This window comes from Buteo buteo, chromosome 2 (assembly GCF_964188355.1).
Source record: "Buteo buteo chromosome 2, bButBut1.hap1.1, whole genome shotgun sequence".
In the NCBI taxonomy this organism is placed as follows: Eukaryota; Metazoa; Chordata; class Aves; order Accipitriformes; family Accipitridae; genus Buteo; species Buteo buteo.
The window spans coordinates 16,436,060-16,457,469 of NC_134172.1; the positions used below are offsets into that span (position 1 = coordinate 16,436,060).

Sequence of the window (21,410 nt, forward strand, 5' to 3'; positions counted from 1 at the left end):
TTGACTAATTCACGTCCTACAGTGATCATGCAGCTCTGAGACTGAGGCAAGAAGTTGGTTGCCACCACCCTTTGTGTGAAAGATCTCTGACCCTCAACACCAACGTCCTTTGCATGTACTCCAAACGGTTACATGCAGGAAGCAATACCACTTTGTACCCATTGCCAGCATATTCAAATGTATTTTTTCTTGCTGTAGGCCATATTATCTTCGTTTTGCATTTCTTTGGCCTTTCTTCTTCTTAAGACAAGGCCTACCAAATAAGCCATGTTTCCCCAGACTCTCTGTCTTGCATGGTGCGGGGCACCCCAGTTCCCGTTTACCAGCTTGGGAAGCCCAGTGTGGGACCAGACCTCCCATTTGCTCAGCTGATGCTGCTCTGCTGCCCTGGCCACTCCTGGCCTGGGGGTTGTTTTGCATCACTATCTTGTTTGCAATGGCAGGTCACTGAAAGTTCACTTGAAATCTAGACTCTTACTTCAATGCCACAATCTGTAGGCAACTAAGGATCATCTTTGCTACTCTTAACAAGTCTTTTCACAATCTATTCCCTTTTCTCCATGCATACTGACATCTTAAAGTGGTCAACTTCAATCCATATATCTTGATAAAGTGGCTGAGTTACTGCCGCTGAATGGTAGGCCATTATCTACAATTAGTTTATGGCTCTTAATAGCTATTATTGCAAAAGATGGATTTCTCCATAGCATAAGTGTCTTACCAAAGATCTTGTTAGTACTCTTGCTTATGAAAAGTTAAGTGGTAGCTGCTTTCTGGAAAAGATCAGGTTACTTTCCAAGCTGAAATAAACCAGTACCAGCTTATTACTATGGGTAATATGGGTAATTACTAGGGGTAATAAATAGGTTATATGCATTATGAGGACTATTTGGTTCTTCTTTGCAATGTACTGTATGTAATAATGCAAATGTGCACAGCACTTTATAGACAAACAGACTGAAAAAATGCTGTGAGGATGTCACCATCTAGTTTAAGAGAAAAATACCAAACATCTGTCAGTCACAATCAGAGGACGTAGTAACTTGCCTCAGAGCAGCGGCTTTTCTTTTCCTGTTTATAGAAGTATGGTGGTTAGAACAGTTAGAATAAGTGTGTGCCAATTCATTGGAGGAAAGTATGGATTTATGAATCTCCTTGAGGAAGTGCCTTCTGCAGAAGGACATGAAGGAGCAGAGAGTAGAGGCAGAGTAGATGGGGTCATGAACTTCATTTTACTTCTCATCATGAGTAATAGTGCTAAACTGATAGTCAGTCAGATCTCTCATTTTCTTTAATTTAATGCTATTCTTCTTGCTCCTTGCATTACTGACCCCACATTATAACTGAACCATGTGTTTTATTACAATGCTAAGCACTGCTTTAAATGCACATGAGAAGATTTCAGTGCTTTTTATACTGCACAGTTATGTGTGGTGAGTTTTGTTCATTTCACATAAAGAACCATCTCAGAGCTAACAACTTGTATTATTTTAATCAAGTCTCATTTCACACAGGTTGTGAACTTTAATAGAGATTGCCATTTTTTCTGGGCTTCATATATAATGCACAGCTCAGCACAAGTCTGACCTTTGTGGTTTCATATCGGCACATACTTGCTGAAGGCACTTCATTAGACACCAAGAGCAATAGAGTTTTCAGCCTTTTCACTAGTTTTCTTTGGAGCTGCTGATGATTACCAATATATACATTTTACCCAATAACACATTCTGTGTGTATTAAATATAGTAAACATACATATATACGTATCTCCTGAGATGCAACCTTGATTCTACAACATAAGGTGAAGAAGCACTAGAAGTACTAGAATAGAAGGTTTGCCTAAAGGTAAAGGTCTGTGTGATTATTAAACCTCTGAGGGTTTTAGTCAGGTTTGGGGATTCCTTGTGACAGCGTAATGCACTTAAAAATGTAAAGACCATCTCTACAGGCAGAAGTATTTTCAGGCTGCTCTCATGTTGCTCTTCTAGCTCACTTCCTAGCTTAGATTTTGCAGGCTAAAGAGAGAGTCTTTAATATTTGGCAAATATTTTCCCCTACTACTTTATGCATATAATATTTTTTGAGCTAAAGGAATTTGTATTTCATGTTTATATTGTGATAGTGCCTACAGGATAACAAATTGTGGTCCCATAGTGCAAAACAACATGAAAAGATACAGAAAATGTGTATTCCTACCTCACAGGCAGGAGCTGTAATGTGGCTACTGTGAGCGTAGATGGTTCTAAACCCAGTGTCTTCGTCAAGTGCCTTTATTGCCAGCTGTCTCTTGTATTTTCCAGAGCTGTTGCTGGTTTTTATGATCAATACATCAAAGTCTGGGATGCTACTACAAATGTCAATTAGCCTTCAAGGCTAACATTCAGGTCATCTACCACTGGCTAAGTTGGACATCACCTCCGAATTGTGACTTATATCCACTGTGTCAAACACCTGTGTCAGGATGGGGTGGATTTTCGTCTTACAGTATCAGTTTCTCTTGTCTACAGAATAGTTTAAATAAATAGTTCAGATTTAAAGGCCTATATTTTAGATGGGTAAGATGAAATGAATAAAATTTCCTAACTATTTCTAATTATGAACAAACTAGTGGTGGTTATGTTTGGTTTTCCCAGGGACAAAGATCTGAAGTGCTTTGACTGATTTTTATCATGGTTGGTTTTGACATCTGAAAGCATTGGTCCACCTGCTAACCAGCTAGCAGAAGCAAAACTTAACCATTCAGTTTATAGTAGGACTCTCAAAACCCTCTGGTTCAGTTTCAGTAATGGAGGCAAATATGTAGTGTGAAGGTAGGTAGGACGACAGCTCCTTTATCACTGTGTCATCTACTGCTACATACAGAATTATGATATGCCTTGAAGAAGCCTTATTCTGCCCTCATACTTAGGCAGACTTGGGTCTGGTCGTGTCTTTATTCAGCATCCAGAACTAAGAATTAAACCTGAATTTTTATAGGCTTGTTAAATTTGCTTCTTAAATTGGTTTTGCTCTGGCTGCTACAAGCTAATTATACTGTATTCCTACAGTGCTGCAGTTTAGACTGATCATTGCCTACCTCACAGTCATCTATTCATTTTCTCACTTCCTGATCTTGTGTTTTGGTTTCATTCTGATCTACATGTATAACTTCACACAAAGCTGTTTTTTTCTTCTTAGAGATTTGATCTACCTACATTTTTATTCTCTGGTACTCCTTCTGACTCCACGAATAAAAAGCATATATTCCAGAAGTGCAGCTCTTTGTTCTCTCTAGGAAGCCTCAAACTTCTCCAACTTATAGCTATATTTCATAACTTCCCAGGCATTTCAAACCATTATTTTAGATGGTTTGCTAAGCATTTTTCTCAGCAAGAAACACACTTAATGTCCATGACAGGCAGCATGAAGGATGACCCAAAATCACTGTCTGCTTTTGATACAGAAGGAGTCCTAGTGAACATATTAATGAAACCTGACAGAACCTTGAAATGACCTGGAAGAAACTATCAGAAGTGTTAGTAAGCTTTAGTATAGATATTGTTATTGACACCACTGTGCTTGCAGTGAACCTTGAGATCTTTTCTGATTACCTTTTACTAGGAAAACTCATATTTCTTATCTGAATATGCATTTTAACAAAACGGTCATGAAATGTCTTCCTACTTTCTGTATTTATGTGGGCAAACAGGACAGGCCCCAGTGTATGCTATGTAAATCAACATCTTGGTGAAGTTTGTGCTGATTTTTTAGTGCTTGCTACACCAAAGAGACAGAGGCATCCATATTATCTTCACGTTACTCTTCAATATATTAGGGAATCTCCATGTTTCAGGTGCTTTGATTTTTATCTCTTCCAAGCCCATTTTCTGTTTCTCCATCTTCACTGTGCAGAATGAAGATAAAGATTTTCTGAGTCTCTCTTCAATCATTCTAAAAAAATACCTTTTTTCTTTTATGATTATTGCCTCAGGTCAGTTCATGTTCTAAAACAAATATAAATGCATACAAGAAACAGCTGTGATCCCTTAGGTGCATGTGTTATCAAATGTCTGGAAGATACTGTACAAACAAAATGTGCAAATGATAGAGAAATGGGAAACAGCTCATTTCCAAGCCCTTTAAATAGGAGTAATCAGACATCCCAAAATCTGCTAAGCTATGCTGAAGCTAGAGAAAACACTGAGCAATCAAAATGTCCCTGCTCCTCCCGCTAATGGTTCTACCAGATCCAATTCTATGGGCCTTACTCAAGTAAAACAGCCCAGAGAGTCAGATGGAGCTTTGTATGAAGGAGAAATGTTCAGGGCCACTGTCCACTGTTGCCAGCTGAAAAACAATGCCAGTGTCTTAGAGGACTATTAGCAGACAAGGAATAAGTGCCATAGCAACAGAAGACATAGAAAAACTTGAAAAATGCAAACTAAATGTTAACCAATTGCAGAAGTACAGAAAACTGGTCATTAGTAATTCACACAGACTTTCAAATATGAAATAATCATTATCATCTTTTGAAGAGAACACAGTTTTAGCTTTTATACAGCTTAGATATAGCTCCCAGCACTGAAACTATTTTTTACATTAAATGAAGTATAGTAAGTAGCTGATGTTACCATACGAAAACGATGACCTGTAAGTTCATAATGTACATTCAGAATGTAAGAAACCCCCAGAACCCCCCAAGGCAAGTTTCAAACAACTACTGTTGCTAGCAAATATATAAAGCCACCTTTTACATCATTTCCTACATTTAGTAGCTCCTCATTCCTCAAGCAGTTGAAATATCTTCTGATCCCTAGACATGTTGTTTGGTGCATAACTGCATGCAGATACTGGTTCACTTGAGGCACCTAACTCACAGAACTCATTAAAAGTCCAATTTAGCTGATCTGAATTACTGTCCGTGAGAGCTTATTTCTCTCAGTACTAAAGAAACATTAGAAGACAAGACTCCTCTTCTCCCCCAAATCAGTTCCAATGCTCAACTCCTGCTGTAAATTACTATTCAGTGTAAGCCACAGTCTCAAGAACTTGCCAGCCTGTTTGCTATTGGCAAACATGTCGTGATCATTGAGCAGTTTTTCAGGTTTTTTGAAACTCTTGTGCTCTTAACTTCACTGGAAAGAATGAAAACAGGATTGATTAATATGCACATAGGATCTCTCCAAGATTTTTGACCCAAGAACCTGGTGGCCATCATGTGCAGCAGCATGAATAAGTAATACTTTAAAATACATCTGTAAGATTTGGTATTATCTCAATATTCCACACACAACAAAACTATATGACTGCAAAATATATTTGATGGCCATTGGTAGTGACAGGATTTGTCTTTTTAAGTTACATCTCATCTCTAGAGTAATTGAACTGTGGTGCAGCTGCTAGAAGCTCAAGTTCCACCTTCCAATATATCATTATCATTTGATTGTAAAGACTTCACTCTTTTCCAAACACTGAAGAGCAATGCAGGTCCAACTCTGAGAAATAATATTCCAAAGATCGTGGATATTTTTAGACCTTTAAAACAAGCTACCTCTGTGGACTGAATAAAAACATATCTTGTCAGCCAATCAAGATGAAATGATCCCCTGAAGCAGGGGTTTGGCACTGTGAGAACATTTTTAAAGATTGGTTTGAAACCTTCTTGAACACAAATTCAAGTATATTGAAAGAGTTACTGAAGAGCATTTAAAATACTATATATTTTATATGTGACCCTAGATTCTACATGGACAGAGTGATTAAATAAAAGTGAAGAGAAGTAGTTCATTAAGCAAAGAGTGTGACTGCAGTTTCCTAACATATGTCTTCATCTCTGTAGGGATGATGGTTTCTGTTGTTTTCTTTAGCCTGTGAAATAGAACCAGTTGTCACCAACGCTGTTGCCTTTTCAGAGAAAGAGGATATTGGCTGTGGCAAATTGTCCAGTTTTTCTAACTATTCAATGTACAGGTGCAGCTGTCTCTTTTCTGAAGACTTTGCACTGAAGGCCTAACAAGAAGATACACAGCTTAGTTGTATTACTGCCTTCAGCACTTTAATTAAAGAGGGTGCTACTAGAAAAGTGGATTTAATCCGAGTGTTTTAATTAAATTCTAGCTTGGCACAAGTCCACCTGTCTGGATTCAATTGGATAGAGTTCTCTTTCCTTCTTGCTCCAGACATTACCATTGCCTGCTCCCATTGAACTGCTGCAGTGATTCTCCCATTGCATTGGAGCGCAAATAAATGCAGTCCTCAAATATAGAAAGCCTCTTACATAAAGGGGATGTAACATCAAAGCTACTATTTAAGACTAAAGTGTCACACCATTTACATGTTCAAATTGTCTGAAGCAGGCAGTTGTGTTCACACTGATCCCATACTGAGTGTGATGGTGTAGCCACGCATGGAGCTCAGTGCAGACTACTAAAATTAGTTTGGAAAGGCATCATCTGTACTGCAAGCAAGAGCCAAGTTATCACTTCAAAACTGTACTGGACAAGTTCATACAAGGTGCAGTGACTTCATTATGAATTAGAGAGGGGACAGAGATTTCCTACTCTGCGGCAGAGAGGGTGAAGTCAAAATCCTGAATGTATCGAAGGCGGGCAGTATTTTGCAATTTCATTTTACTCATCTTTGAAAATCCTAACTGGTTGAACACAAAAGCTTTCAAAGTGGATTTCTTGGGGGCAGGGTTGCAACAAGGAAGTTAAACAGCTTCTGCTATTAAAACTCCTGTGTCAGTCATCTATAGGTGGTAAACCTCCTAGTAGTGGAGAGGAACTGAACCCAAGGTTCAGTTGACCTTAGGTGGAAAGGGCTCTGAATCATGTGGGTAAGTATAGTCACCAGGCTATCACTCTTTCACCAAAAAGAAAACAAAGCAACACAAAATGGAGGTCTAATTTTTTTCCACCGCATACAACAAATTTTAAACCCTGACTTTATTCTTGAAACAAAAACCTTTCATTTCAAAGGTTTCAAAACCAGTCATTTGCTGTCTTTTGCCAAGGAGTTGCTCAGGCATATCATGGGGAACAGGAGAGGACAAGTGTGGAAGAAAACAAGGAAAGAGGCTTGGAAGCAGGAAACTTTAAAGGAGTGAGTTAACATCCTCCTGCAAAACACCAGAGAAAGAAATCAAGCGCTGAGTCACAAAAGTGGGATTCATCTTCATCCCCTCCAGTCATTCAAAAGTGAGGTCTAAGCCAGCCATCCAGATTCCTTCTGTGAGTAGAGATGGGCATGTCCAGATGGGAATTCAGCCCGCAATTCTTGGATGTCTATCTTAGGAAAAGACAAATCCCTGGTGTGCTCCAGCAGCCATGTAGCTACATGCCACCACTGACTCAAGGCTTCTTTAGTTAATTAGAGTTGAAATGTCAACATATGCGTTGCTCACCACTCCCACAGCCTTAATCCTCTCTCACATCTAACTGTTACTGCTCATCTTTTTACTCCCTTCTTCAAGCATAGGAAACAACTGTTTAGAGATATTTGAATTTTAGAGAGAATACTGCTGGTAAGGAGGAAGCACAGAGCATGTGATTCATTATATTTTAGAAATACTGAAAAACAGACTCGTCTCAGCGCAGATACCGGTCTTTACCAGTATGATGGCTCTGCTTCCCCTTTATGTGAAATATTGAGACTACACCCCCTCCCCACATGAAAGCAAATACTAAGAAGTGCACATGTTTACCAGCTTGAAAGTCATGCCACATAATACCGTTACAACCTGTTAGGCATTTGCCAGTCTCACTCTCTGAAAAGAACATTTTGCCACTCTCGGTTTGCCTACCCATTCTGCCATTAAAAAGAAGACTTTTTGCCAGACAAAGAACATTAGTGCCCAAGAAGGAGATAAGAAGGGGAAGAAAAAGAAAAGACATTTCTTACTGAAAAAAACTGCATAGTTAAGGAGTAAACCATACCACAATGTGCATTGTTAGGCTTGTTGAACTTAGGTGACTTCAGCACATTATGAAACTAAATGCATTCAGTTACTTGGCAGGAGGCAAATGTCTAACTCAAAGTTGCATGTGCCCAGATTCATCTTTATAGAATATTATAAAATAGCCAGAGGCATGTTTTGGTTTGTTGTTTCAATTTAGGGTTCGCAAAAGCTGATAGATCCACAAGGCTTCATACTGAGCGAATTCTGGACATTAAAAAGAGCCTTCTAAACTCATCTGAACCTCAAGTGCCCAATAACCCCATGCTGCTAGGAAACACCCCGGTCTCAGTATTCAACCAGGTGGTCCAGGGAGCTGTTAGCTCGTTGCTCCCTTCTGCACAGAACCGCTGGAGGCATCTTCCCAAAGGTGAAGCAATGATCCATGTCTGTGGTTTTGTCATACTTCTTTCATGACTTCTACTTTTAAGAAATACCAATGCCACTGGCAGGCAATTTTCTTCTCCTTAGTGAGGCAATTCCTTCCTCTGTATCATGTTGTAGACATCTTTTTACTTAGTGAGTTACTTTACTGTTGTGATTAGTCTTCAGCCTCTTGGAAGACTGGAATAGGGGCTGACCGCCCTTAGAGATAAATGATTTAGAAGTATTTTTATGGTCTAAGCTCCTCTAACATTAGTTAGGCTATTAGTTGGGCTATTTTTTCATCTTACACTGATATGGGGAGGTGTCACAAAAGAGAAGCTGATAGCCCTAATCAAATGAGGACCCAAGAAGTCTCTGTGATCTTTCACCCACCAAGACCAAGGACAAGTTACACACACTAAACGTGAGTCCTGCCAAACATTCGTCAGTCATTCATCCCTTGCTCTTGGAATTACTATGCAGTTTTTCCACTCCTTCCCCACCTACCAATCCCACCATGTCTGCAGGAGACTCAGGTTTGGTCCTGCGCCTTCCGTGGCAGTACTAAGGCCACAGGAGGACCTGGGAATGAAAGAAGCTACCGACAGCCAGATTCCCTGCCTGTGCCTAACACAGAGATCAGGCGAGCTGTGCATGAAGATGAAAGCATGTCTCAAAGTGCAAATAGCCTCCTCTCTTTCAGAGCTAACCTCCCACAGTGGCACCTTCGGTTTGCAGTCCCAGCACTTCGGGACCACAACGCGGGGTGGCCAAACAACCCTTTGTGATCCACACACAGCTTGCCAGCACCCCCAGCCTGCTCTCATTTTCTTACGCCAGATGTGTCAGAGCTGGGGAGAAAACAGCAGGTCAAACCACAGGACGGAAAAGGCTGCGGATGGTAAGGAGGCCCCTCTGCTCATGGAGGCCTGCTGGAAGCAGGAGGGATGATTCACACGTTTGCCTCTCTGCGGCTCGGGGAGCTCCATGAGACGTGCAAGGAGCCATTAAATTGCAAAACATGCCTGTGCCATGTGGCGCCGGGAGGGAGGCAGCATGTGGCACGGCAGCTGCTGGAGCTGCTGCCACTGCCCGCTGAGCGCTGCTGGACCGAGCGGGCATCGGCAGGGACCTACAGCAGAGGTGGTGGGCTGGCGGCTGCAAGGTTTGGAGAGGTGGGAGCTTGGGAGAAGCGGTGAGGGGTTCAGGTTGTTGGGAGGATTTGGGGAGGCAGAGGGGGACTGCAGCAGGGTCTGGGGGGACGGACGTCTGAGTTAGGGCAGTGGGACTCACAGGGTGGCTGAGGGAGATGCTGGAGGGGGAGAGGCTCTCAGGCAGATGAAAATTTGGGGTTGTGGCTTGTAGGACCTGGCAATCTGGGCACTCCTGTCATAAGCATTTAGAGGCACTTTGGGTTCTGTCTTTCCCAAATGAGTACTTGTAAGTTGCCTTGATGTTAATGAGAATTACATGCACACATCAGGGAAAGAATAGTCCCTCTACAATGGGCATGTGACAGCTAAAGTGCATCAGTCAGCAGGGAAACAAAAGAGGTCATAATTTATGTAAAAGGTTCATTTTTAATGTAAATTCTGCCCCCAAATGCTCTGCTTACCAGCCTGCATCTGTGGTATTTGGCAGTGGAAAATGAAAGGGGTGAAAAACTCACTGCTGGCAGGTAAGTGCATAATGTGATAGATTGATTTAAAATCCTTGTCATCTTTCTTTTCCACCTGCATACATAACGATCCTCTGTTAGTCATTAGGGCTCCTTGTACCTTCAGCACTCTAAAAAAATATTGGCTTTGAAATGATACTTCATTGTTAAGGAATTTTTGTCAGCTAGCTCCATTTATCGATGTATCAAAGACATTTTACAAGAGATAGGCTCCACTTTGGCACCGATAGCGCATACATTACGTGCCTTGTGAGGACTTGCATCTCATTCCAGCACTGAGTGGAAGTGCCAAGTGCCACCACGGTACATAATGAGACATGTCACCCGGTGTTGGGGACAGCAAGGAGATGTGAATGAATTGGCCCCCGATGTTTTCTCCTGGCCAGAGATGAGAGGAGTGGGGACATGAGGGGTCGCAGCAGACACATGCTTAGGGTGCTACTCTGCACAGAATAGCTGAGGACTCTTCTGTCAGAGCCCCCGGGGTGGGGGTAACATATGCCACCAAGCTGCATTTTTTTGTTGATGTATTTACACCTCCTCCCCAGACAGCAAGAGCCAAGCCTGGAAACACTCTTTTCTGTAGCCATATGTGTGTCTGCAACAAGGGTTTTTTTCAGCATACCGGTGATAACTGGGGGTGTCACGCTGTTTTGTGAGCAACATTTCGTAGCATAAGCCAAATCACAGAAAGACTACTACCAAGCAACTACCTCCAAAGCTGCTCAGGCTGTCTTGTGAATTAAATCATTTTTCTTTGTCCTTTTGTTTAGATCTTTACCTTGTGTTGCCAAGCAACTGAACGGGAAAGTTAATGGCAAAGCTCCCCTTTTAGACCAGGCAGGTAGGAGCTCTTTGAACTGAGGCGATCTGGTGTGGAAAAGACAAGGACTGAGAGAGAAGAAAAAGCCCGTGGTCTTTTGGATCTTGTTGGATTTTCCATGCATCCTAGAAACAGAGGATGCTGCAGCAGAGATAGCCAAAGGCAGGGCTTTCCTGTGCATAGTTTATTACAATGTCAGTTCAAGGAAACTGAACCCAAGTGCAGGCTATGCGCTGAGAGATGTCAAAAAGAGAATGTTGTCACACCAGTGATTTTCACTCCAAATTATCCTACCGACAGAATTTCTCCCTCAAAAGGAAAATCTCGACCCAGTTCACTGCCACTCAAACACTGAGCCTAAGCCTCTGCAGCCCAGGAAGGATTCTCTGCCTCCACTAAATCATACTGAAGCTGTAAAGGCTGCCACTACTTCCTGCCAGCAATACCTACTGCACCTTCCAGATGATAAACTCAAAGCCCACAGGATCCCTGTGAACTGGGACATGTATTTTTCAGGCTGAAGATTCATAGCTTAAAAGTAAAAGAGGGGCCCAAGACACAAGGAAACTGCTGCCTCGTACTGGCTCCCACACTCAATTTTCACAACTCACTGAACACAGTCACAGGGCTCGAGGAGTCCTGACCATTAGGCACTTCTACCCACCGCCATCAAAGACTCCTGAGCCTGGTTGTTTCCATTCATTGCCTTGCCTTTTCTTTTAGGAATATTATTAATGATCCCAGTCCTGTTTTCTAGTTATACCACATAACATCCACGCCTCTCAAGGCCAGGATTTCAAAGGACTGGTATTACTTCTAATTACATGCTTCATTTTGTAAACTCTTGGGTTTAGAAGGTATTAATTAGATTGGCCTAGTTAGTAGTGTTTTCAATTCATGATTTTACCATGCCCCGTACATTTGGCATTTCTCCCAGGAGCTCAGCTGCCGGACTCAGGACACTGCATGGGGACACTTCCAGCTCTCTTCACAGAGAAGAAAACCTGGGAAAGCTGAACCTTTTGCACCTGAAGATTCTGAAGAGCACCAAAAAAGTATCAGTTAAAAACAAGCCTCTTAAGTTTTTAAACCAATCAAGTCAGTACAATGATATTAGAGGTTCTGTTTGACATTTTTTTAATACCAGTAATACTAAGTTGATTCAGTGAGAGGTCAAATATTTAAACCCTGGTCTAGACAGAGCCAAAATAGAGGAATTCATCTCCAAAAGCTATATGTGCTACTTGTGCCTCATTTCATCTCCAAAGGTCAATAAATGCATTAGTAGGAATGTGCAAGAAGTGTGCATGGAAGCCAGACTCAGTAAGAAGACGGTTTAGTGTCTGCTGGGTATTTATGGGAACCAGCGGGATCATGGAAAAAGACATGGAAAAGGCAGAGAACTGCTGAGGGCTCATGGGATGAACTTAGCAGTCCCAATTGGAGCATGAGAGAAGTCGTGTTTCAGAAGGGTGTAGACCTGGAAACAACCTCCCTCTCTCTAACTGGCAAACCTATTTTGAAGTGAACATTATTCTATGTTCATCATTCTCTGCATTTGAAAAAAATTACTATTGCAGATGAGAAATTGCATCATGATAAATAGAAACTGCAGTCAAGCTTAATTTTTGTCACACAGCATTATGGGTGCAGCTGTGAGACTTGTGCTGAGGCTTAGCTAAAAATATTCCTACCGTATTTCACAAAGTTTACAGGCTGATCTGACCTGGCAGTTCCTGTGTTTCTATCTAGTCTAGTATCCTGTCTGAGAAATGCTAACACCAGCAGCTTCAGAGGACAAGAGATGAAACCTCTCACAGTCGGGTGGCACAGTATACCCTATAAAAATATTATCCAGAGCCGTAACAGCAGAAGATTGATTACCGAAGACAAACTAGTTCAGCTCTGTAGCAAATGCCCCATATGCAATAATAGCATATTATTTACAGCTCACATGCATTAAAAATCAAAAAAGTCTTTGCTTTACCACTAACAGCACTGTGGACTTTTGGCAGCTGTAGAACTGTACACGGAGACAACCATCTTGACAAGCTGTCAACTCTCTCTCACTACCTTTTTCTGAACACTGTAAAGGTTATTTACCATAGTATCCTTGTTTCAGCTGGGATAGAGTTAATTTTCTTCCTAGTAGCTGGTACAGTGTGTTTTGGATTTAGCGTGAGAATAATGTTGATAACACACTGATGTTTTAGTTGTTGCTCAGTAGCACTTATCCTAAGCTGAGGATTTTTCAGTTTCCCATGCTCTGCCAGCAAGCAGGTGCACAAGAAGCTGGGAGGGAGCATGGCCAGGGCCCCTGACCCGAACCAGCCAAAGAGATATTCCACACCATAGAACATCATGATCAGTATATAAACCGGGGGGATTTGGCCAGGAGGGGCGGATCGCGGCTCGGGCATTGGTCAGCAGGTGGTGAGCAATTGCATTGTGCATCACTTGTCTTTTCTAGGGTCTGATTTCTCTCTTTTTGTTATATTCCTTTTCATTACAATTATCATTACTGATATTACATTTTTATTTTTATTATTGTAATTATTATATTTTATTTTATTTTAGTTATTAAACTGTTCTTATTTCAATGCATGAGTTTTACTTTTTTCCTGGTTCTCCTCCCCATCCCACTGGGAAGGGGGAGGAGTGAGCAAGCAGCTGTGTGGTGCTTAGTTGCTGGCTGCGATTAAACCACAACACCTAGCAAGGTAAATTCAGTTGTGAGCTATAAGAAATAGGAAGTGCTTCTGTAGTTTTAAAATCAAGGAGATCCAAATTTAAGATCTCAGCTAAAATCATAGAAAAACGTCAATGTGCCAATGTTGTAATATAATTGTACACAGCCCAACTCACATTACTAATATGGTCTAATATGTCCTGCAAACTTTGTCTGAAATTATCAAACATTTTGTTCTAGTTTGATAATATTTGATTTTTTGTTATTGAAAGTATTTGTGTGCTTATATATCATGCGTGACTGATAGCCCCTTAGTTCTCTTCTAAACAGGAAATTACAGTGTAGATTTTTCTTCTAAGATTTCTGATAAGGTTCACACTTGTACATATGCATATATATACATATCCGCATGTGCTTATATAGTTGTTGTTAAAGCTTGTGGTTTTTACACTTTTATTTCTGTGTGACAAGATGTGTTCACACCTGACAAGCCCCTTTAGTGGGAAAGACGATAATAAATTTCTCTTTGCGGGCATTCTGCTTCTTCAGAATCACCTAAACACCATTAAAGCCTTCTTGGTTCTTTGCTAACCTACCTTAATTAATATTAATTATATATTAATAAGAATATTCTGTGGCAGACATACCAATTCTAGACAGACCATAGACAAATCAAATTGGATCATAAATTGTGTTTTAAAACATGCGAAGCATACATTCCATATAATGCTATTGAAGCTAAGAGGGCTAGGAGCACATTGCACTGGTCTCTGTCTTCCCTAAGAGACATGATATAACACACTAACAGGAAACCACCATAAATATATACGCAGAGCTCAAGGAAAAGTGCCTCATGAGTTTCACATTAATTATTCTCCCTCCTCCCACACACTGCTTCTTAATGGACAAACAGACCAATGTGGATGACCGCGTTTCAGGTCCACGTGGGTTGTTTGCCTAGAAACACCAAAGATCTCTGAAGACACCAGGCTTACCCTGAGAGAGGCCTCTGCTGCAGGGCCAGCTGCCACAAGGGTGTGGAGAAGACAACAGGCCATCTTCCACAAGAAACGTGTGGAATAAAACAGAAAGAAGTCCTTGTAAATGCTGCCACGCTCCTGCTTTGCTCCCCAGCTGGCAGGCAGAACTGGCAGCCCGTGTTGCTGGAAGTCTGAGCTGCGGAGCCTTCTGCTGCTCAGGAGATAAGGACAGCTACTGAGCCTGTGGAAAAAACAAGATACACGTTCTAAGGATTTACACTAAGGAATTGCATGCATACATCAACAATGGTATTACACTATCTGTGGCCAAACATATTGCCGGATACTACTTGAAACTCATGGTCTCCTCTGATGACTAAGAAAGATACGTTCTCCAGGTGGTACTCAGAGATGGGACTTCAGGGTGTGAGATGTTATTGGGAGCACAGGGATGAGCTGTGGAAGAGTGTCTGCAGCCACATGGGTCACCTTTGTGTGTCTGCAAAGAAGGATTTTATCCCCCTCCGAGAAATGCTGTGTGAACAGCTGAGCACTCAGTCCTCCCTGACATTTCTCCCACTGGCTTCTCATGCTAATAATTTTAAATATATCAGAGTGCATTGATTTTGCTATTTGAACCTCCCAGTTACCTTTGTGTCATTTTTTTTTCCCAAGACAGGTAGTTGGTTAATACAAAACACCATAGCCAGGAAATCAAGAGCTTTTCTTTCTGTTCCCAGTCCTGGCACTGCCTCCCTCCGTGCCATCAGCATTGTCTCAGGGTTCTCACCCTCCCCATACATACAGAAGATTGCAACACTTGCACAATTGGAGGAAATTGCTGGTTACATTTGATCAGCCCCATATAAATACCAGGAATTTTAAGAGCAAGGAACTCTCTATATGCCATATGGCATTGGTATTAATATATCAATAAATTCCTACCTAACTGCAACAGATGCTCAAGTCGGTAGTTTCATCATACAATGCAATGCACTGTTGTGTCCTTTCCTGTGAGCAAGAATAAGCCAGATGCTTTTCCACAACATATTGGCAGAAATATGGTGCTATACAGCCAGAGAAAGCAAACTTTACCTCAGCTACAGATGAGCCCCTACAGAACAGCTTTTTAAATCTTGCTTTCTTAAAGCTGATTAATTTTGACAAAGGATTTACCTACTGATAGCTATCCAGATGATCAAATACTGCTGGAACTGAGACTCATGTATCATCAAGGAATATAAAACTCCCCGAATGCCATAATTATATTTTTCTTATTTCTTTTTATAATACCATTAGACAAAGGAAATAAATCAGTGATTTTCTTTTTTCCCCCATTAACTATTTTTTTGCTTTTTTATCTTCTCTATTCACTCTTATTTATCTTCCTTCTCATTTCCTCAGAGACCAAACAGTGCTAACCTGCTTTCCTGCTTCCCTCATTAAATATAATTTGAATTATTTTTACTTCACCCTTACCCATTAGTTCTCTAAAGTTCTCTTCCAGCTGCATATATTAACACCTCACTATTCTAATCATTCTCTGTTGCAAATATCATCACCTAATTTTGGTACTTGAATCTTTGTTCTTTGATCCTTTAATTGGCATCTACTGTTGAATTTCTGTGGGGCTATGCTCTTTCGCTATTCACTTCCCCAGTAATTCACATCACCAACTCCTAAGTCTCCCTACCCGACTGTATTTCAGGATGTGCTTTCACAAATTATTTAAGCCACCTGAAGACTATGCGGCCACCAAGAAAGAGTTATCCTGCGATCCCAGCATCTCTGGTTGCATGTTCCCACCCCATTGCTGGGACTGCCATTACCACTTGTGCAACCACACAGTCAGCCTGACCACAACTGTTCTTTCAGTTCTTTGTGCTTTTTTTGGTAGGGTAAATTTTCTGGCAGATCAGTTAATGCCTGCTCAAGGGAGACAAGAGGGCTACGAGCAGAGAAAGAAAGGCAGGACTGCCTCTTTGGGCCTCAGGGCACGTGGATGGATTTACAGCATGCATGAAACTGCTGTCTAGTAAGTGCAAAAACCACACAGTGACAGGAAGAAATGTGCATTTAGATTCTTTCCAGCTACCACTTTTCTGTTTTAATCACAATCACAGTTTTATGATGGCAGTGCATTACCCTTTGGGGGAGGGGGTTGCTGTGTGCTTCACTGAACTGTTGAACTTCACCAGGCCTTCAGTTCAGCAAAAAGCAAAACGCACGACAAGAAATGGACAGGTCTTGCAATTCTTAGTCATTGACTTCAACAGGAGTTTGTCTGGAGGGGAGGAGGGAAAACCATTAACGAATAGGTCTAAAAATAAATGCAAGTGCTTCCTGACATTGTTTTCTGGTCTTCTGTAATCCCCTTATGAAGGAAAAAGAACAGTGGGTTCAAACTGCATTTTAGTTTGTTGTTAAAATTCAGAAGCCAAGAAAATATGTAAGTAATAGCAGGACTCAGAAATAAGAGCAGGTCTTGATCGTAACCATGAGGACCTTAACTTCTATTGCTCTTGGGGTTCGTGAAAGAGAAAAGAAATCACTCACCATTACCAATACACCTTCAAATTATTTGTTACAAGTTTAGATATCCAAAGACTTAACACTTAAAGGATTATTTTTCCTCCAAAAACTAGACCACTTTTATAAAAGAAAACAGTATGCTACATTTTTAGGTAACACCTTAAACTCATACATGTCAGAAAATATAATGAAAGCTCTAATTGTTTCTTTCAGTATCTTCAGGGAACCTGTCAGAAATTCTCCCACATCTGCAGCAGCCAAATACATAACTTTTCTAGCAATGTATCTATCTATGTCATAGGACAGGCTTAAAAAAGAAGCAGCAATATTGATCTTTCAGAAATCTATACAAAAACTATTTAGGTTCATCTATCTTGGATCCCATAATTATAGAGCACAGGTCTGGCTGTTAAGTTCCTTGATACATACTGAAACTAGTAGTTTGAGTATTTATTTTCTCCTTCAGAGTATCTCATTGCAAACTGCCCTAAAGATGTTCAAAGAAATCCACGAGTTTTCCTAATGGTTTACAAAAGTGGAAAAGCCCATTTCCTAAGGGTTTTTTCCTGTTATGCAAGATGTATATAACAGGCAAACCCCATGGGGGTCTGGAGGTATCTGGGGTCTGTTGCAGTGATGTAGCAGCGTATGACTTTCTCACTTCTGCCCTTCTGATGCTCTCCCCCATGCTGCTGCGGGGGGTGAGCGAGTGCTTGTGTAGGGCTGAGCCACCTACCGTGCCTACCAGGGTTAACCTATTACAACTTGTTCCGCTTTTTTTGCTGTCCCAGTCTGCTTTGACTTCATTTCACAGAGTTTAAGATCCCAAAGGAACATCGGTTCACCTCATATGACCTTTGGCACACAGAAGGAAAGTATAATTCACTCACAACCTTAGCTCAAAGATATTTGCTTGGCTAGAGGTTTCCAGCGTGAGGAACAAGGGCCAGTTTAACTGCTGTAATTTGCTGCAGAGACGGCTCCTCGCCTGGCTCTCTGCTTCCCAGGTGCTCGCCCTGGTCTTCTGCCCCTGCAACACCCACAGCTGCTCCAGCTGTTCCCCACGGTGCTCTCAGGTGTTTTGCTACGCCTTGCACATCTGCTGGGATCCTGCATCCTTTTGGCCTGGGTAAGCAGCTATCCATCACCACCCTGACTTCTGCTAGGCAGGAATTACAGAGGCCCAGGACCACAGTGCTGCGTTACCTGCTACTCTTATCCTTTAGTTCCTACCCACTGAGTCACACTGCTCTTCGTTGTCAGGGGCAGAGCACCTCAAACACAAGATGGAGATGCTATAAGCATTATTTCTGTGTATGTATCCTGTTTTGGTCCCTTTTTCTTTTAGGTTCTGCCCTCCCTGTGACTTCTCTATGACCTTACCACTTGCTCTGTGAGTGCCTCTGGTTATTGTGCATCTATGCTCAGATGCTTTCCTGTTATTGCTTTACCTTGATCTGCTGTGTGTGCTCCCAGCAGACAACATACCAGTGGGAGAAGGCTGAAGCTGTAGTCAAAATGCATTAATTTGGAAGTATAGTATATCTATCTGAAGGACAGGGGAATGAAAAAGACCTCAAAACCAAAAAAGAGAGTATGCCCACAGGTTCCCATTTTTCTTCTGATGTAGTTTAATGCGACAGTTCAGCTTACAGAGATGATCTGATTGCTGTCCTTCACCACTCTGTTCAGTGGGCATTAGCTCAGGAAAGTGGCTAAATATTACATAAACTGTTATTAGGGACAACTTTAGAAAATACTCATCTACAGACCTCGGGCTGCCACAGTTTGTTTGAATGTTCACTCTCCATCTCACCAGCTCAAAGCCTGTTTTGCTGGAGTGTAGCGTGTGCCTGGCTGGCTGGTGAGGCTAGCGCATCCTCGATGGGAGGCAGAACCCAGAGAGGATCCAGCCAGGCCAGGAGGCAGCTGTCTCCTCCACACTGATGCAGATGCCAGTCAGAAGCTCAAATCCCTTCTCCAGCTCCTGCTCATCTCCTGAGGATATAGTGACTTGATCAAGCCCAACTACATGGAAGACAAACTTGATCTCTGAAGTGTGACGTGCTCTTGGGACAGTGACATCTTTACAGTCAGGACGAAGCACACAACAGGAGCTTTTACAGTCAGGATGGAGCTGAAAACAGGACATTTTTGGATGCTGAGCATTAACTACAGACATTCTTCTTCCTGAGAAACACCAGTCTGAAATCTGATTCATTGTATAAAACCAAAAATTATACACGAATATAAAACTGGGGGGGGGTATTTGCTATAAAGCTATGAAGATAGTTTAAAGCTGGAATGGACCATTGTGATCATCTAATTTGATCTCCTACAGGGCATTAACTATTTGAATTCCCTGAATTCTTGATTTTAAAAGAATAAATATTAATAAAGAAAAAAATAGTTTGACAAAATTTATTACAAGCCTGTGACTAATTATCCTCCTTACTAATAAATTGTACTTTTATCAGTGAAAATTGAGATAAAATGTTGTAGTTCTATAGTGAATGTAACACAGTAAAACTTCAGTTCCTTTTCTCATAAAACGTTGAATATACAGGTTAAAATTCATATCAAATTGTAAGTATGTAAATAGAGATTTTCATTGTTGGGACAGCCTTTAAAAATAGATTAATATATATAGTGTTGGCATTATTGAAAACCTGTGTAGAAACCTGGTTTGTATCCAAAGTCAGTTAATCTCTTTCCAAAATGCATTATAAATAAGAATTGATTTGGTAACATTTTAAAATTGTATTATCAAGAAAGCCAGGTCTAAACATACCATTTTAACTTGATTTGCCATTTCTCATTATCATTTTACTATTTATTTTGTCCCATTTTTCAATTGAATGACTTAAGTATTGCCCTTGAGATGCTCCTATTTATAGCATATCTTAGAATTTATTAGGTTCACAAAAATTCAGTCAATGATGTTGACCTTTACAAGAAAGAATCACTCAGACTCCTTAATTCCATTTCACTGCATTGCAGTGGTAGCTATCTTTCTCCATTTTATCTAAATTTTACTTATTAATTTCACTATCCTAAAGCTGCCTCAAGCTGGAGGACATTTTCAAGCTTCAGTTTTTTCATAGCTTCTCTATTAAATGCAAATGTTCTCCTTTTGTAGTTTTCCTTTTCATTGAAAACTTAAGATAACAGACAAATAAACTATCTAATAAAAAAAAATGCTAGTTAGTGAACTCCCACTGGAAGGTATATTCTGCAAAGACAGAGAAGCCTTACCTTCCACAAAAGCATGGCCAAGTCCAGATCAGGGCTAAGAATCAAACTGAAAAATTACCATCCAGGTCACCCTATAGTAACGTGGGTTATATCTCCTTCAAAATTAATAGAAGGACTAGGACCACTAGAAATACGAGCATACAAGAAAAAAAAAATCATGCAAAACTGGATTAATTTAGTAGATTATGAGGAGGTTAAATAAAATGTCAGCACAGGGAGGAACATACATCACTGAAAAACTTCAGCATACAAAGTAGATAGTATGACTACTGAGTCACAGAAAAGAAGGTGATGGCAGGTTAATTAACCACATTTCATGTAGCTGTAGAAAGATCACAAAAGGAGCAGAGACTCAGAAATGGTAGTAAAAGCTGCTGTATTTTAACTTTCAAAGCTGGAATTGGCATGGATTTTGTTTGTAATTGCTGTCACTAACTGCTGACTGTATGTGCCCAGTGACCAATGCCTCAACACAGAGGTTCATTTAAAAACGCAAGAGAAGCTAGAAGAATGGCGAGCCCAGGACAGAATCACAATATTTACTCAAGCAGAGCCAAACTCAAAAGCAAAAGCTCCGGTGCAATGACATAACACACAGAAGAGGCAGGTATTTACCATGGTCATAAGGTGATTTTGCCACATGAAAGGGTCAGGAGAGCTCATAGTTCCAAGCTTTCTTCTCACTTTCTTATGATTATGGAAAAAGCAGCAAAATAGCTTCCTCTTTGGAAACATAACATCCTTTCTATCTTGCAGGGCATCTCTGCTAGCTAGAGTCACCCCATAGTCTTGGCTGCTAGGAGAGTCACCGGAGCAGGCGAGCATCCCAGCCTGCATCACAATGCAAATGAAGTGATGTCCAGATCCAGATCCTGGAAAATTATCCTCTCCAGTTTAGACAGTCAAACCTACCAGTTTACAGCATGCATTTGCAGACAAACGGATGCTACCTTACAGATTCTGGAGACTGGTAACCATGCCTACAGTGTGTGGTACTCTGGGAGAAATCCAGCAATTGTAATGATGGCAATTACAGTACCTAGTGTCTACCTGGTACTAGTGAATCACTTTATTACTATACAAGATAGGGATAAAAGATAAGGACCATTTTGTTTTGTAACACAGATTAAAACAGAGATCTACAGTAATAA

General features: G+C 41.0%; 1 long non-coding RNA gene across 3 annotated transcripts in view; it reads right to left on the reverse strand.

Annotated features, from left to right (window-relative positions):
• Positions 1 to 6,656: 6,656 nt before the first annotated feature.
• LOC142039556 (uncharacterized) overlaps positions 6,657 to 21,410 on the reverse strand; it is a 45,900-nt gene continuing 31,146 nt past the window's right edge. Inside the window, exons 3-5 of one of the 3 annotated variants that reach the window (XR_012652937.1) lie at positions 14,408 to 14,713; positions 11,723 to 11,840; positions 6,657 to 7,099 (exon numbers count right to left, since the gene is read on the reverse strand). This is a non-coding gene — a long non-coding RNA (uncharacterized LOC142039556). Of the gene's footprint in view, positions 7,100 to 11,722; positions 11,841 to 13,059; positions 14,714 to 16,617; positions 16,757 to 21,410 lie in introns of those variants that run through there. The other 2 variants (XR_012652936.1, XR_012652935.1) reach the window with 2 other exon arrangements.